This window comes from Chiloscyllium punctatum, chromosome 34 (genome assembly GCF_047496795.1).
Source record: "Chiloscyllium punctatum isolate Juve2018m chromosome 34, sChiPun1.3, whole genome shotgun sequence".
Lineage (NCBI taxonomy): Eukaryota > Metazoa > Chordata > Chondrichthyes > Orectolobiformes > Hemiscylliidae > Chiloscyllium > Chiloscyllium punctatum.
Window position 1 is genome coordinate 24,196,714 of NC_092772.1, and position 5,955 is coordinate 24,202,668.

At 42.3% G+C, this 5,955-nt stretch overlaps 1 non-coding gene across 1 annotated transcript; it reads right to left on the minus strand.

The window, feature by feature from the left end:
• Positions 1 to 5,574: 5,574 nt before the first annotated feature.
• Positions 5,575 to 5,646, minus strand: trnah-gug (transfer RNA histidin (anticodon GUG)). Its single transcript has one exon. It is a non-coding gene; the product is annotated as a tRNA-His (tRNA).
• Between the last annotated feature and the right edge of the window lie 309 nt (positions 5,647 to 5,955).

Consider the following 5,955-nt stretch of genomic DNA (forward strand, 5'->3'; position numbering starts at 1 on the left):
GCAATCACCAGTTTAGGGAACAGATAAAGGACTGAGCACAAGTCTGGTCACGGCATAAATCAACATTTTTCTTAAAATTGTCAGATAAAAGATGGAAGGCTGAAGTATGCAACTTTGCCCATCAAGACCGTTTCACCAATGAGTTTCTCACTGATACGATTCAAAGTCAGGGTGCTATGGACCTTGGAGGGGAACTTGAAAATGGTGGCGTTTCGTTGCATCTTCCAACCTTGTTATATAGTCAGTATAGCTGTTGAGCTTTGAAGGTTGTCAAAATGCCCGAATGACTTACTCCAGTGCATCTTATAGTTGGTGCACTCTGCTGCAATTGTGCCTTAGCGGTGAAGGGAATGAATATTGCAGGTGTTGAAGAGGGTACACTCAAGTGACTGCATTGTCGTGGACGGTGTCCAGTTCCTTAAGTGTTATTGAAGTTATACCCATCTAGGTAAATGGAGAGAGTTACATTCCATGTCTCTTTTGTGCCTTGCAAACGATGTAGGATTCACAGAACAATGAGTTGAGTTTATAATCAAAAAATGTCTCAAGAACATGTTATTGTTGTCAAAGTATTTATGTAGCCAGTTTCGATAAGCTTTTCCCCTGAAATAATAGCTCTGTGGACGATTACACGGGGTAATTTGTTTACAGTAAAGTTATTGAATGTCAATGAGATATGATTAAATTCTCGTTTGTCAGAGTGATCATTATTCTATTTCCTCCTTGTGTTGACCAATTTGATTCCATTCGCTGTCTGATTTCAAGTTCCAATTCCCATCTGTGCTTGAAATTTCAACCGTTTCTTCGCATAAATGTCTCCTCCTGCTGTAATAATATGTAAGGACGCTGCAGGGGACAGCAGAGATTAATGAACATGTTGTCAACACTGGAGAAAATGGAGCTTCGTGGAATGATTGGTTGGCTAGGATTATTCTCCTTGAAACAAAGGAGATGGAGGGGAGCTCTATAATCACATAATAACATTTATAAACGTTCAATATTCATGGGATCTTGACAGGGTAGTTACGGGCAGGTGGTTCACCCTCTGGTATGAGGAGAGCACCAGAGGACATGAACTCAGAATTAGATATTACCTAATTCAAAAATGAGGAGTAATTTCTTTGCTCAGGGGTTAATGAATCGGTGGAACTCCTTGCCGAAATTGTTATTGAGGCTGAGGTGTTGTGTATTTTCAAACTATGCCAGACAGATATTTAACCAGAAAGATGATGAAGCTTTGTCGTGGCAATGCTGGAGAATGGAGTTGAGGCTTATCAGATCAGCCATGAGTTCGTTGAATGGTGGAGCAGACTCGTTGAATGGTGGGCTGAATGGCCGACTTCCAATCCTACATCATTTGGTCTAACGTCTTATTTTATTGATACCTTTTGAATTCTGAGGGGATGGGATGAATGATAGAAAAGGTTTCTCAAACTGATCAGACAGATCAGGAACTAAGCTCATAAGGTCATGAACAGGAAATGTGCTGGGGCCGGGGCACACCGCAGATGGGTATGTGCAGATGTTGTGATTGCTAAAGAAAATTGGTGGATCTAATATTGTTGCCAACTTGGTGACCACGCTGGATGCTGGATCATGGTATGATTCACACAGCAAAAATTTGTGAACGAATGAAAGAGTCGTTTCAGTGGAAAAGTTTTCTGCGGTTCCAATTCAATTGACTGTTTAAAATACTGATCAGAACTTTGTGTGGACTATTACATTAAAATTCACAATGCCATTGGATAAAATATTGCACCCGATCTCTCCTTATTTGTTCCCCTTTCATTCGATGTAAATTCATAGAAAGTCAAGATGGAATGAAAGGAGGAAGGAAACGTTTGCACTCCTTTTCAGTATCCCAATGTAACTTACAACAGAATCAAATTGCTTTACTTCGACTTTGATGAGATATCGATTTATCACAAATCTCCGTTGCAATGAAGGGCAAGAGCAAGATTCTCCACCCAAAGTATCCTAAAGATGCGAGGCACAAAGGAAAACAAGAGCTGCTTATGATGGAAATAACAGCCAGAGAAGGATTCAATTCCACACATGAGCAATGGAAGAGCAACCCGTCGCCTGAACCCCTGGGAGACTTCAGCCCATTGCAAAGGGGCTCACATGTGACCCCGTCAAGATCACATTTGGTGCACCTAGGGGATAAGAAATTCCCTGAGCCGAATCGAATCCACACCATTATGTTTCTGCTTTCAGTGGAATAATAATACCAGCAAAATACAAGCAATTGACCTCGTCCTTGGAAGGAATACCTTGTCCTTGATTTATTTCGAGTCGGAACTGTCTCAGAATGAACCAGCAAACATGAAATTCCCGTCACATTCACACGCACATTTAATCTTGACGCATAATTTTTTCAGATAGTTTCTCTCTCACGTGAAGAAGTATATACGGAGAGAGAAGTGAAGGTGATGTTTTAGCTCGATGGTCTTTCTCATATGGCTGAACCTGAACTGGGTAAAATTCCCGGAAATGCAGTTTTGTTCGTTTCATTTTATTAATTTTGCTGTAACTTCACTCTGTTCATTCCAATGATCGGAAGTGAATTGGATTTATATGATTGGAACGTTTAATGTTGTGTTCAATTTTGCTCCGAATTTATTTCAGCTTAAAGAAAATACTGATGAGAAAAACAGAAGGTTGAACTACAAAACAAGATGTCAGTTTTGATGCTCAGTTACTTTGGCTGATTTCAGTGGGTATCAAATGAACCCAATATCATGGCGATCGTCCTCCCATCTTTAATGCATGGGATTAAAGCAGGAAATGGGTCTCCAAGAGACGGGTCACTTCCTATTCATTATGGAATAGCTTTCCTTGACAATATACAAAATCTGCTCAGTTCCATTTATAATGCTTCATGTGGTATATTAATATAAATCTTTCAAAACTGAGGTTTTTTTTGCTGAATCTTACTCAGCTGCATTCGCTTCCGATATTTATTTGCATCTGAAGTCGTCCAAATAAGACATTGTTTCCTCACACCTTCTACCCCCTACACCCTCCTTTACACTTTTACCTGGCCACAGGCTGTCTCTCTCCTGGTGAAACTCACTGCTTCTGTGTCTCTAAATGTGCTTTTCCAAATATTTTGGAAACGGATTGTCTGAGTGACAGAAATTCTGCTCCCATCATTTATTAGTCCGACTTCGATGGTTTTAAAATCTTGACTTTCAGAAATTTATGAACTTGAAAGAGTGAATTTACTACATATTTACTGACTCCAAACCTCATATACTCCGGAAAACTTCCATTCGGTTTTCCTTGGTTCAGTGTCAAATTTTCCAACACACAAATAAATAAAATTCCATCCCCACTAAACGCCGTCAGCATCGTCTCCAATGTCTGAGCAGCCCAGTAAACGCTGGCAGTGTCCTCTCTGATAGAGTCACATATTCCCTACAAGGCAGGAAGTACAGTTCAGACAATCAAGTCTGTAGGGAGACTCTGAACAGCATCTCAACCAGACATAGCTCCCATCTCAATCCCTCCAGGCCTCTGGTTTGTGATTACAAATAAACCTGCTGGAATAAAACCTGGCATCGTGTGACTGCTGACCTTATCACTGCGTTACCCATGGCTAATTCACTTAACTGACTGAATTCACTTCCTGGACACATGAGCGCAATTTAACATGGCCAATCCAACTAACCTACAGACTTAAGAGCAGTGAGAACCACTAAGCAAATGTACCATCACATTGAACACTATTTGAATCATGTGTAATGGCTTTACACACTGGTAACTCCACCTAGTGAAAGCAAGCCGCGCCCACCAACTCGAATTCAATGCATCCAAACGCGGTTCTATGCTGGACAACCTCATTGTACACAAAGCTGCTGGAAATGTTTCTGCACGCAGATCTGAATGGGTTTACTTTGTTTTCTTCCTCAGATTCCCCATTTAAATAAACATATCAGTCAGGAACAACTCTATATAATGGTTTTCATTACAACACAAACACAATGTGCAGTTTGCAGAAGTTACGTGTTTGCACTTTCATGACACTCGATCTCTCCAGGAGCTGCAGTCCTTCCCCAGCTGATTCAGACAGCACTGTCCCTGCTTTGACATGTCCCATCGAGAATGGAAGGCCAGGCATTAATAACCTTCACTGGGGAACAGAGCGACAGGTTTAAAACTTTTACGATGCCCCCAGCGGAGTATTGAGCCCTGTGACAGGCGGAGACACTAACCACGATACTGTGGAGGATGACAACATCGAAGGAGGCCCTTCAGCCTGTTGTGGCAGCACTTGTCAAACACAACTGCTTAACGACCTGAATCAAGTTTTCCATCGTTTAGCCCATAATTTTACATGTTTTGGCATCACAATTTAACATCTCGATTTTCTTTCCGGTTAGAATGATTTCTGCCTCTCTGACCATTTCCGCAAATCTACTCAAACCTTTCTGCCTTTTCCCGAAATCTTTTGGCCCCAGTGTTCGATCCCTCCATCAATAACAAAAGCTTCTTTCAGTCTATCCTATCCATATCCCTCAGTATTTAGTACATCTCAGTCATGTCTTCTCCAATCTCCTCTGCTCGGTGACAAACAACCCCAGTCTGTCCAATCTCTCCTCACAACTGAAACTCTTCAGCCCAGACAATATCCCAGTGAATCTCTACTGCAACGTTCCCAGTGCGATCACATCCATGCAGTACTCTGAATTGCAGAACTGCACACAGTAATCTAGCTAGGGCCGAATGAACTTTTTTTCTATTCTGTTACAGTATGAGGGCGTCGCTGACTCGGCAGTATTGATTGGTACCCCTAATTGCACAGCGGATAGTTGAAACTCAACCATATTGTAGTGAGTCTGGAGTCACATGGAGGCCCGAACAGGTAAGAATGGCTGTTACATTCCTTAAATGACGTCAGATGTTTTTTTTCAACAATTGAACATGGATATATAGGAGTTGTTAGATCGTAATTCCAGATATTTATTGAATCCCAATTCTACCACCTAGCATGGTCAGAGTCAAACCCAGGTGCCTGGTGTCTGAATTAACAGTTCAATGTTCAGTGGTAATAGCGCTCGGCCATTGCAGAAAAGCAGTGAAACTGATCTTATCCAAGAAAGTCGCTTTTCCCCGATACTGTCCCGTGCCATTTTCCTGAGCTTGACCACACCCCCCCTCCGCCCGAATTATCTCGGGTCCATATCAGTAAAAGCTGCTCCATGAGTATTGATCTCACAACAGTGGTAAACAAATGGGTCAAATGGGAGCGGCTCTCTGAAAGCTAGTGCTTCAATTAAACCTGTAAGACCATAACCTGGTGTTGGGTCATTTATATCTTCGTACTCCATAGTCCAACAACGCCATCTCCAAATTAATGAAATGGGGGTTATGGGATGGAAAGTTCGGTTAGTGATCGTAGGAGGGAATAAATCTCTGAGAACGGGTGGATTTGAATTCTGACATATGAAACACAGAGATGTGAGCGAGCAGAGCTTGAAGGAAAAAAAAATCACCTTGGAGAAAATCAAAACTTTAAAACAACTGATTCCTTTGTGTTTCACAAAAGACTGGGTCATATAGAGCAATTACTGCCGCGACTCGGATTTGAACCGAGGTTGCTGCGGCCACAACGCAGAGTACTAACCACTATACGATCACGGCAGCCCACTAACACGCACTAAGCGCTCGCAATAAGTACAGTATCATAAGGAATGTTAGGCAGAGCAGCAAATGCACAATATCAGTGCAGCTTTTATAACCTGCACATCCAGCAATATCATTTATTATATCCGTTTCTCCCGGTGCAGTCTCCTGTACATTGGGGAGACTGGGCGCCTCCAAGCAGAGCGCTTTAGGGAACATCTCCGGAAAACCCGCACCAATCAACCACGCAGCCCTGTGGCCCAACATTTCAACTTTCCCTCCCACTCTGCCGAGGACATGGAGGTCCTGGGCCTCCTTCACTGCAGC